The 13005-nt window shown below is 35.4% G+C and overlaps 1 protein-coding gene across 1 annotated transcript in view; it reads right to left on the bottom strand.

Moving 5' to 3' along the window:
• Positions 1 to 13005, bottom strand: part of PIK3CA (phosphatidylinositol-4,5-bisphosphate 3-kinase catalytic subunit alpha) — a 93129-nt gene that overhangs the window by 70975 nt on the left and 9149 nt on the right. The gene's annotated exons all lie outside the window — the stretch shown is intronic.

Here is a 13005-nt window from a genome sequence, read left to right on the forward strand (position 1 = left end):
AAAAAAAAAAAAAAAAAAAAAAGATATAATTTATAAGTCAGATCAATACAACGAAAATTTAAAAATAGACAAAGAATGTATTATATAGTAAAGGTATCATTTAAGTTCAATAGGAAAAAGACCATCTGGAAGTGACTAGAAAAAAAAACAGTGTTTTTAATGCACACCTTATATTAAAATAAATCCTCAGAATAACACACACAATGTAGAAATGAAATTATAAACTATAAGAAAATATGAAATAATTCTTTTCAATAAGAGGAAGTTTTTTCTAAGTAATATTTTTAAAAAAGATTGATGTATGTAACTATATAAGAAACAAAAATTCCTGTATGTTAGGCAAAAACAAAAGATAAACTAGTTACTCAAATAACTGAAAAAGGGAGAATTACGTAAGAAATGGGGAAAAGGATGTGAATTGAGAGCTCACAGAAAAAGTAATGCAAATGGGCACTAAAACTGCTTATCTTTACCTGTAATAAAAATGTAAATTTAATGACATAACACTTTACTTGCTGGATTTGCGAAATTAAAAATAACTGTTAGAACATAGGTGAAAAATACATAACGAAAACAAGAAGGGCAAAGATATACAATGAATCAAAGAGGTCTAACAACCAATGCTTCATTATTCCAGAAGTTCTGAAATGAGAAAAAAATGAAAGGAGATTACAATAATAATAGAAGTGAAAATCTATGCAGTAATTAAAGCCTGTAGGAAAATAATTTGACTAGGAATGCTATACTTAGCAAACTATCATTTATAAAGAAAAAATAAAGGTATTTCTAGAGAATTAAGTTCTGAAAGTTTTAATTCCTCTGAACCAATTCTAAGGCATTGAATTGATTACTCCAGCCAACCAAAGAGAGAGGTCAAAAAAGAGAAAGATACCACATGTTAAAAATAGTGGAACTGATCCAGTGGCCAAATAACATAAGTAAATAATTAAGAAAAAGCAATCCTGGAATAAAGTTTTATATTAATCACAGAAAGTAACTGGCCCAAACTAAAAGATGAGACCTGTGTGTGTTCTGGGAAAAGAATACAACAGGTGCTAAGCAATACACCAATGAAATGCTGAAGAATGTAAATGTCTATTTTCTCAATAGGAAAAAAAAAGGGCAACTGGAAACATTAGGGAAAAACTAAAAGTGTATAATAAAATCATGTTTAAAATGAAGCAAACAGGGACAGCACCTGTGGCTCAGTGAGTAGGGTGCCAGTCCCATATACCAAGGGTGGTGGGTTCGAACCCAGCCCCAGCCAAACTGTAGCAGGTGCCGGAAGTCCCAGCTACTCAGGAGGCTGAGGCAAGAGAACCGGCTAAGCCTAAGAACTGGAGGTTGCTGTGAGCTGTGATCCCACAGCACTCTACCTCTATCGGGGGTGACAAAGTAAGACTCTATCTCTAAAAAAAGTAAAAAATAAAATAAAAAGATAAAATGAAGCAAACAAACACAATTTTGAGTATGTGCAATTCATGTAACCATAATGCTAAGAATACTCTGTATAATTCACAATGTTGAATATTGAGTCAAAGAAAGAAATCAAACCTCAGCACTCTACTTGGCTAAAAAGTGAAACATTTTTACATAATCATATTACTGTAAATACTATTAATTTTAAGTATTACTATCTACCTCTAATCAAAACACAGTAGGATTTCAGTTTGGTTATGGAACAGAATGTAAACTTTTTAACAACATAAAAAGTAACTGTACACAGTGTAACGTTTTGTGGACTGGTGGAAGAGCACTTAAAAGGAAGGACAGGATACTACTATCATGGTTTAGCACAGAGAGGAATCAGAAATATTACTGAAAGGTGATGTGACAGAAAATGGGAGATTTGAGTATCTTCAAAGTGGAATGATAAGAATAACAGCCAAAGAAAGGGAGAATGGAAGTACAGTGAAATGCTGATTAAACATAGTAACAAAATTAAAAAACAGGCCACCCATGGTGGCTCATGCACATAATCCTAATACTCTGGGAAGGCCAAGGCAGGATGATAGATTGAGGTCAGAAGTTTGAGACCAGCCTGAGCAAGAGTGAGACCATGTCTCCACCAAAAATAGAAAAAAATTAGCCAGGCATGGTGGACTGTGCCTATAGTGCCAGCTGTTTGGGAGGTTGAGGTAGGAGGATAATGTGAGCCTAGGAGTTTGAGATTTTGAGCTATGATGATGCTACTGCACTCTAGCCTGGTGACAGAGCAAGACTCTGTCTCAAAAAAAAAAAAAAAAAAAAAAATTAAGAAACAGCAGAAATTTTAAGATGAAATTATTAAGCGGGGCACATGCTGAGGAATTTGAGATCAGCCTGAACAACATAGTGAAATTGTCTCCAAAAAAACAAATAACAACAAAAAAGAATGCTCAAACTTAATTTAATAATCTTCAAGTCCAGTACCTATGAATAGAGGCAATTCTTCCATTTCTCAAATACTTATTTGCTAAAGAATATATAAATTTCAACATAATGTTGGGGAGGGTTATTACAGGTATTTGTTTTTTATAAAAATCTTTTGAGGCACAGAGGAACTCTTTTTGGAAATCTCATAAAATTAACAGTTTTTCATGTGTTTAGTGTATTTCAAAGTGTGGTACCCTAATTTCCATCTTCTTAGTTTTAGTTCCAGAAATATTGGCAGAAAAAGTAAAAAGCTGACAGCTGGGTATAAGGATATTACAAGATGACTCTAATTATCTAAAATGTTTCTTTTAAAAGAACAGTTGCTACTAAATATTTCATTGCTAACATTTGGTTTAAACCACGGCTACACTTCTTATTCTATGGCATACTGGATCTGAATTTTGCAGCTGGTGGTTGATTTCCATCAGCACCTGAAAGACTGAAGTCTACAGCAAGGCTAAACACATCTAAACTTTGGAAACTGAGCTTTCAAAACCAGAATGGAAACTCACTTGTACTTATACATATACATGATTTTGCCTTAATTGTTGCAGAACAAAATGTTTCCTACTTAAACATCAGTTCAATTTAATTAAACAAGTGTTTGTGGACATCCCATTAGGCATTATGTTTTCCATAAGCATCACAAAGCAGAGTATAGGAAGTTAAATGTGAAAGTGAGACAAACAGCTTGACTAGCTGGCAGTCAGTTCCTACCCTGGAGGAATAGGCATTTTATTTTTGTGAATATGATAAAGAATTTATTGAAACACTCAAGTGTTTTACTATTTGAGCTAAAAAAAGAAAACGCTTGCAAAAAGGGGTAATTTTACAGTGATAGTCTACCAAAACCAGAAAAGGCAGCAGATATTCTGAATGTTGAGTTCCTGGGTAACTGCAAATAAGTACTTAAATTTCTCAAGACTTAATTTTCCTCACTAAAAAATGGTACTACTCTTTCCCTGCCTTCTCTATTGAAATGTTAATCATGTGACAAACATTTAATATGCAATTATTATGTGCCAGCCTTGAACCTATAGTTAAACTTCTGCGGCACACTTAAATTATGTGATTAAAAAAAAAATAAAAACAGACAAACTACTTACTATGCTTTGAGCATCTTTTGCGAATAGCTTATTAATGATCTTTACAAATTTTCATGGCACACCAGTTAAAAACCACTGTGCCAGAGGTATAAGACAAATAAAATGGCATCCCTGACCTCAAGAGGCTCCTAGTCTAGTGAGGAAAGTAAGTAAATAAGCATAATTTATTATGTGTGTGTTGCAATAAATAGAGGCTATGAAAACACAGGGGAGGGAAAGATCAACTCTGCCTGGAAGAGTGAGTCCAGGAACACTTTACACAGATGATGCACAAACTGAAGATAGTGTGCCAGGTCAAGGAGTTACCTAGCAAAAGGGGCTCTCAGCAGCAGGAGCAGCATAAACACAAGCACAGGAGTCCACAAAGGCCTAGGTGAGTGTAAGGTGGTCCACAATGGCTAGGTATAAGGTAGTCCACAAGGGAAAAATATAGAAAATGAGTACAGAAAAGTGAGTTGATATCAACTTGGGAGGAAAATTAAGTAAATTAATGAGATTGCACTTTACACTAAAGTCACTATTCCTCAACATCTTGTCCTGGAATCACTCCCATGAGGTTCATGAGAGGGAAGGCTTATTAAAATTCAGGTTCCCAGGATTGTGGAGCCACTGAATCAGAATTTCTAGGGCCTGAGTAATGTCCATTTTAACAAGTTCCCGAGATAGTTTTTTTTCCTTTAAGTCTCACTACATTGCCCAGGCTGGCCTCAAACAATCCTCCTGCCTTCTGCCTGAGCTTCTCAAAGTGCTGGGATTACAGGAATGAGCCACCATGCTCAGTCCCCTCAGGAAATTCTTTTTTTTTTTTTTTTTATTAAGTCATACACACATAGATCCTGAATACATTTATGCATATGTGGGGTACAATGTTTTTTTTTTTTTAATACAACCTGACGTGCTTACATCAAACCAGTCAGCATTTGCTCGCCTCATTTACTTGATAATTGTGTTAAGACATTCATGTTCTACACTTGACAGATTTGACTTGTACCCTTACAATATGCTCCATAGGTGTGGTCCCGCCTTTTACCCTCCCTCTATCAAACCTTCACCCTCCCCTCCCTTCCCACTCCATTTCTCTCCTTCATCCTGGGCTATAGTTGTTTGAGCAGCTGTCCAGATGATAATGAATTACTAAGCTTTCTGTACATCAACTTTGTATTTTAGGGTGATCATTTTCATGGCAGCGAGGAAGCCGTGTCAGTCCCTCCTTGCACTTTTCTATGTAATATATTTATTACAACACATTTATACGTGTAAAAGTCTGCTAGTTATCTACATGTTTAATCATTCTGGCAGCAGTGAAAGCAGTAAGTAAAAGAGAGGAAGAGAGTAGAAAAGTAGAATGACAGGTTGGGATACTTCTGGGATACTTCAGTGATACAGGAAAGGACACCAAGGCAGTTATGAGAAAGATGGGAATAACATAGAAACTCTATTTAATAAAATAGAAAGATGGGATAAAAGAGATATTTCTTTCTTTCTTTTCTTTTTTTTTTTTTTTTTTTTTTTTGCAGTTTTGGCCAGAGCCAGGCTTGAACCCACCACCCCAGTATATGGGGCCATATGGGGCCAGCATCCTACTCCTTGAGCCACAGGCATTGCCCAAAAGAAATTATTTCTTAAAAAAAGAGTACTCAAAATTTGGTGATCAGCTGGATTTGGTAAGTCAGAAAGGGCAGAGTCAAGGCTAGCAGAATTTCTAAGTTAGGCAATTAATGATGTTATTAAATTAGAACAGAAGAGGATCACATAAAACAGAGATGTGAAAACATTCTGAAAACAAATTGTCAGTGTAAGGTATTATTCATCAGGTTCCTTGCTAGAGTGCTTCCCACACTTCTTTTCTTAACTTAGATGTGGACTGTATTCATGCTTTTTTCAAAGTAAAAGTAACCCCCCCTTTTTTTAAAAATAAAAATTCATTCATTAAGCACTGACTGCATAGTATGGGCCCATGACTGTGCTCTCTAAGTGCGGGAAATATAGTGGTACAGAGATAAATGAGGAAAACAAAACTGAAAAATGCACTTAAGACAACTATTATTAGCCACTTTGATGTGTTTTTTTGCAGCTTTTATTTCTACACATATTTTGGTTGATTTCTTTGTTTTCTGTAGTTGTACTCATCTAGTACACCTAATTTTGTATCTTGCTTTTTGTTACTACAAAAACATGTCCTCAAATTATTGTAAATTCTTCATAAACACATTTTCCATGACTACCTATTTCCATGGGAGATGTAACAGGTTGCCTGCTGAATACTTAAACTGTTGTAAATTATTATATATAATGCTGCAGATGGAGCTATTGGGTCAAAAGGTATGTTCATTTAAAGGCATAAAAATGGCTCACTTGCTTTCTAAAAGGGCTGACTCGATTTAGACTGCCAGCAGAAACAAACAAGCAAGCACATGTCACGGCACCTTCACCAATAACAACACCCTTAAAAAACCTCTGCTAAGTCAAAAAGTAAGATGTATCACTGTATCTTAAAATTTCACTTCTTCAATTACCTGCCAGGGAAATACACTTCCCATCTGTTTTTACCTGTATTTCCTCTTTAGTAAGACAGCCCAACTTCTCAAGTTCCTTGCTCATTCATTTACATGGGTCTTTGTGCTTTTTAAAAGTATTTATACTAAAAATTTAAAGACAAGCATCCATCTGTTGATATTTTCCAGAATTCTAATCCTGGTTTTCACATTTTTTTAATCTGTTTATTTGTAAGAGGGTAGGGAAAAGGAGGTGGGAGATAGAATAAATGTCAATATTTTATTTAATATTCAAATGTAATGAACTTTCCAAGTACTTCTAATTCTTTGAAGTTTTGAAGATATTTGCCTATCCAGATAAATATCTTTTATGAATGAAATTAGCATAAGGATACTCTTTCATTTAACTCTTCAATCTATCTGGATTTTATTTTGGTATAGAAGATGAGATAAAGATTCAAATGACCAGTTTCTGAAGTGTTAACACTCTCAAAAACATTTCTGAAGTCTTTCTTTTCCTCCTGATTTCTGACGGCTCGTTTATCATGAGTGCCTATTTCTGGTATCACTATTCCCTTTTACCAATTTACTATTATTGTTTATGCCAGTATCCAACTCTTTTATTTACTTGGTGTAGTATGTTTTGATATTTGATACCTGTAAGATTAGCTCTCTATCACTGTTTTTGGTTTTTTACTTAGAAGTCATCTCACTTTTATCTGATTATCATCTCTCAGACAAAATTAATATCTGAAACACTTTTTTTTTTTTTTTGGAGACCGAGCCTCAAGCTGTTGCCCTGGGTAGAGTGCCGAGGCATCACAGCTCACAGCAACCTCCAAAGTCTGGGCTCAAGCAATTCTCCTGCCTTCACCTCCCTAGGACTACAGACGCCCACCACAACGCCTGGCTAATTTTTGGTTGCAGTCATCATTGTTGTTTGGCAGGCCTGGGCTGGATTCGAATCTGCCAGCTCTGGTGTATATGGCTGGTGCCTTAGCTGCTTGAGCCACAGGTGCCAAGCCTCAAATACACTTCTTAAAAAGAGAATTACACTAAACCTGTACATTAATGAGAAAAACTAACATCTGTAATAGCTATACTTCCCAGTCAGCAACGTGATAATCCTCTCCTCCATAAATCCCAACAGAGTTTTCTTAGGTTTCTCCATATGAGCTCATAATACAAGTTTATATTTTCTGTTATTTTTATGTTTTTCTATTTTCTAAACAATTACTGCTATCATAAAAAATAACTTTGGATTTTTAAATATCTTTCTTACATCTACTTACCCTACATTCTTATTTGTGCTAATAATTTCTCAGTGATTCTTGGTTCCCCTAGGAACTGAATTATATCACACCACAGTGGGAACTGTGCAGCTTCATTTTCAGTATTTATTCCTCTTCTAATTCATGTCTTACAGCTTTGCTACAAACAAACTTTAAGAATGCAGAACTCAAAACAACAACTTTAAATACAGGACCAAATACAATTCAATAGTATATGAAGTGTATCTTATGATTTACAACTATGAATTATCCTAAAAATACAAAGATGACTTAACATGGCCACAACAAACTATCACCTGTGCATGTACATTCTCTGACACACATATGAGCACACCCTTAAATGCTGCATATATAACTTTGTCACATGTTTTATGCTGCTGTACACACATCTATTTCAGAATAAAACATTTCTGTAGATATATAAAAACCATATACAGTGTTCTCTTTACCAGCACTTAGACTAACTGGAATGATACACAATCAAAAAATTATGAAAGATTAAAAAAATTTTAAATGTACACTGTACTTTGTGGGTGATAAAAAGAGATTTTTCATGGAACTTGTTGATTCTGAATAATCACAGACTGTGTTGTTCACCATTACACAGCCAGGCTCGACCACAATGCCAAGCAGGGAGCTTACTGAATAAATGAGAAATAATGTTTAATCATTCAGCTATTTTTAAAAATATAAATATACATACAGTGGTATTTTCTCAGCCTAAATTTTGAAGGCACTTTTTTTTTTTTTTTGGTAGTTTTTAGCCAGGGCTGGGTTTGAACCCACCACTTCCGGCATATGGAGCCAGCGCCTTACTCCTTTGAGCCACAGGCACCGCCCTGAAGGCACTTTTGAAAATTGTATTTCATTCCCCAAATGGATTTAACTCTATTCAAGTCATGTCAGAATAACAACACAAACAGAATATTAGGAATTACAACTATCTTATAATATCTGGTCCTGGGACCACTGACCTTCCAGTTATTTATGTTTCCCTTATCTGTTCTCTTATATTTCTATAGACTGCCAAGGGAAACTCAACCATACTAGGCAGAATTTATTTTAAGAAAATACTGAGGGTGGCACCTGTGGCTCAAGGAGTAGGGCACCAGCCCCATATACCAGAGGTGGTGGGTTCAAATCTGACCCCGGCCAAAAAAAAAACTGCAAAAAAAAAAAAAAAAGAAAGAAAAGAAAATACTGAGATTTCTGCTAACCCCTATGCCTAGAGAAATGGAAAGATGAGAAGACAGAAATGTAAATAATGTGACAAATCTATGTGTACCTCTCACCTTATGTAATATTCATTCTCTTCCTGCAAACAATGAACTTATGTCCTATCTGATCAGTGTGGAGAAGCAGCACTTCCTTTAGAGCAGTGCTTGTCAACCTTTTCTATCTCACAGCATACTTGAACCTCTAGTTCAGGGGTCCTCAAACTTTTCAAACAGGGGGCCAGTTCACTGTCCCTCATACCTTTGGAGGGCTGGACTGCGGGCCCCAGGACCAGTGGGTTGCTAAGCAGGACAGGCAGCGGTGGCAAAAACACCTGGTGGGCTGGATAAATGTCCTAAGTGGGCCGCATGTGGCCCATGGGGCATAGTTTGAGGATGCCTGCTCTAGGTGAACTTCTGAGGCACACTTGAATTATGTTGATCAAACAAAAAAAGAGTAAAAAACATTTATACTTACAATGCTTTGAACTTCTTTTGAAAATAATTAATCTGTACAAATTTTCATGGCACATCTATGATCCTCTCATGCAGACCAGTGTGCCATGGCACACAGGTTGAAAAATCTCTGTTTTAGAGCCTTGTAAAAGGAAAAATGTACCCTGAGCCTCATGTCCCATTCTTGGTAGCTGGCTAGAAGACACGGCTACTAGGCTAAGACAACATGATTTCTCTTAACAGTGGGGGAGAAAGAAAGGTTTGATTCGGCGAAATGGCACAGATGCTTATAATTCTAGATGGGTATGAGAATACTAACCTGCTTGCTAACTTTGTGACACTGAACAAACTTGTTATGAGTCTGAAAAGTTGTTATTGAATGGCTAGTGACTGGAAGAGGTGTTTCCAGGGTGCTATGTTCCAGAAATCCGCTTGTGCAAAAAATATAGTCTGCAGTTGTACAGAGTCAATGTTTTCCTTGAAAAATGTAAGCCTCCTATAAAGTATAATGTATATGGTTTTGTGTACCACACTGTACAGAAATATGTTTTATATGAAGATACAAAGTAAATATAGCAATAAAGTCATATAGATGATATACAAAATACATGTAGAATTTAAAAGGGTGCGGGCTTATGGGTGTGGGTGTGTGCATGTGTGTATAAAAAAGCGTGCATATGAACAGATGACAGCTTGTTGAGGCCGTTATCTATAGGCCACCTTAGAGACCAATGCAATTGCTCAGTAAGTCTAAACATTAGTTTCTCTTCCAGCACTCAAACAAATTGCTGTTTCTTTGAGCATTAGAGGCTGGGTACTAGGGGTCATGCTGTGTGAATATTACATGTGTCTGAATAATAGAACCACACCACTCAATGCAGGGAGATGTTCACATCCAGGTATTGAGACCAACAGAAGGGACAGTAAATTCACATCTTTAATCACATATCTACTCTGAAGCAAAAGCTCAGTAGTAGGATGTGACTGTAGTATTTAAATCAGCGGTTCTCAACCTGTGGGTTGTGACCCCTTTGTAATGAAAATACATCCTGCATATCAGATATTTACATTACGATTCATAACAGTAGCAAAATGGTAGTTATGAAGTAGCAACAAAAATAATTTTATGGTTGGGGGTTACCACAACATGAGGAACTGTATTAAAGGGTCGTGGCATTAGGAGACTTTAGGAAGGTTGAGAACCACTGATTTAAATTATAGTTATGTGCTGCATAACAACATTTTGGTCAATGCAGACCACATATACAATGGTAGACCCATAAGATTATAATGGAGCTAAAACATTCCTATTGCCTAGTGATGTCCTATCTGTCATATCATTGCAGCACAATTATTTTATTTTTTAAAAAAAATCTAGTGTAGCCTAAGGGTACAGTGTTTATGAAATCTCAGTAGTGCATAGTAATGTCCTAGGCCTACACACTCACTTACCACTCACTGACTCACCAGGAACAACTTCTTGTCCTGGAATTTCCATTAGTTAAGGGCCATATACAGGTGTATCGTTTTATAATCTCATACATTATAATTTTATTGTAACCTTTCTACGTTTAAGTACACAAATATTTCCCATTGTTACAACTGCCCATAGTATTCAGTACAGTAGCACGCTGTACAGGTCTGTAGCCTAGTGGCAACAAGCTACACCAAGAGCCTAGGTGTGCAGAAGCCTATATACCATCTAGGTTTGTGTAAGTACACTCTATGATGTTTGCACAAATTGAAATTGCCTAATGGTGCATTTCTCAGAACACACTCTCATCATTAAGTGATATATAACTATATTATTTTTGTCATGTTTTTATGTTTGGCTGAATCTATATAGTTGATTTCACATATATTAAATGTGATGAGCAATTCTCCTGTACTAATTAGATGATTAGGGATTTCAGTTTCCTAATCCTTAAAATGGAGTGCCTACATGTTTATCAAAAGTCCTATTGTGAGCATTGAGGGAGATAACAAATAAAAAGTCCATCATGTTCCCCTTCCTCAGATTCAGGATATTAAAGTTTGGGTTTGAGGGAACTCAAAATACCTATACTCAGATGCATGGTTAGAGAATTAAGAGAGCTTTCTTCCGTATCTTTTCAGCTATAATTCCTTATGATGGCTTTTAAAAATAATTAATTCTTAACTTTAATGCTTAGGTTAGTTATAAGCCCAGAATGAAAACTCTTGGTTAGTACTAGGGCAATCCAATGTAATGTTATTTTTTTCACTGGGCATACCACCTCCCAAAAGACAGTGTATTCCATATAGTTTCACATGCAGAAAAAAATTTGAAACTATGCTTGATAAAAATCTTTATTCTTTAAACACAACAATGAAAAAATTTGAACAATTATACCAAAAATTGTAGATACTGCCTAAAGTAATTTCCATATAAATTATGCATTTTTAAAAAGTGTGTGGATATTATTATTATTAATATCCTGATTTACGACAGATACAGACTATGGGATCACCAACTTAAGAAGAGTAAGTTATCCTGTGTGACCATCAGGAACAATCTAGCCAAGACTGCTAAACTAAGGAAGAGGTTAAGAAGGCATAAACACATATATGTTTACCATAAACATAAATATGAGCTAATAGTCTCATTTAGATAACAGTACCAATAACAATACTGAAACCAGGTAGATGACATAGAAACTTCTATCAGTGCCACCAGGCTGCTATCTTGGTAATAAAAGGCAAAGACTCGGATTGAACTGATGGAAAATAACAGAAACACACAGTTGCTTTCCTTATTTTCACATTAATGACTTGTGAGGTTTACACAATGTCCAGTCAGTGCACTAAAGGTATCAAACACAATGATATACAAAAGAGTTAAACATTATAGTCAATAAAAATTTCGCAGCAAGTAGAGTGGGCAAGTGATATACAAGCAGCTTCTGGCCATAAAAATTCTTTAAAAGTCATGCAACATAGGGATTATGTGACAATATGACACAAATACTGTCCTTAGCATATGAACACAGGGAAAGGAAATACCAAGTATTTGCAAAACAAATACTACCTCAATGTCAGAATGCTATCAAGACATTTGCTGGATACTCAGAGATTCCAGGAATGGACAGACAAAGTCAATCCACAGGAAGTTCAGACTAGCTGTGAAAAAGGTACATCCATTTACTTAATACCTTTTGTCCATTAATTTCTCATATTAACCTAAATCTCCATATGCTGATTTCTCTAAAGATAAGGTATGAAATTGAATACAGATTCCTAGAACTACAATGAAATTGTAAAAGTTTTAATATAACAAAAAAGCAAGCAGTAATATAAAAAACCTAAAACTACTCCAAGCTTGGTAGAAATCAACCTTATTGTTCACCATCCAGAAACTGGATCTACTAGCAAATTCTCAAAATGGACAGAATTCAATTCACTACATAATATTAAAGCCCCTTGGGGATGGGACACAATTATAAGAGGGACTTGACCTAACAAATGCAATCAATGTAACCTGGTTCTCTGTACCCTCAATGAATCCCCAACAACAAAATTTAAAAAATATATATTAAAGCCCCCAAACAAGTTGATGAATATGTGGGTCTTACTCTCAAGGATTTCATGGATATTACTGAATGTGTGCTATGTGCTAGGCACTGTTCTCAATGTTTTCATGTATTATTTAGTTAATCCTCATTACCATGCAGGTATATATTATCTCTTGTTTACAAATAAAGAAATAAGTATTGCCTAACTATTTAATAGATTAAATAACTTAACCAAAGTTACAAAACTAGTAATCTTGATGATCTGGTTCCAGAGAACATGCTCCTAACCATTGTAACATATATTTAGGAGAAGGAAAGGAAAATTTAAAAAGCCTAAGTACACTGACTATATCTTATGAATTTTTAAAGACTGTTCTGAGTTCAAATATCCTGTCCTATTGTCAGGTTACTTGCCCAAATTTTGACTGGGGGAAAAAACTGTTTGAAGGAGGAGTTTACTAATCTATATGTCTGATATTTATACTAACGATACAAAA

This window comes from Otolemur garnettii, unplaced genomic scaffold, assembly GCF_000181295.1.
Source record: "Otolemur garnettii isolate 467f Iridium unplaced genomic scaffold, OtoGar3 scaffold00078, whole genome shotgun sequence".
Lineage (NCBI taxonomy): Eukaryota > Metazoa > Chordata > Mammalia > Primates > Galagidae > Otolemur > Otolemur garnettii.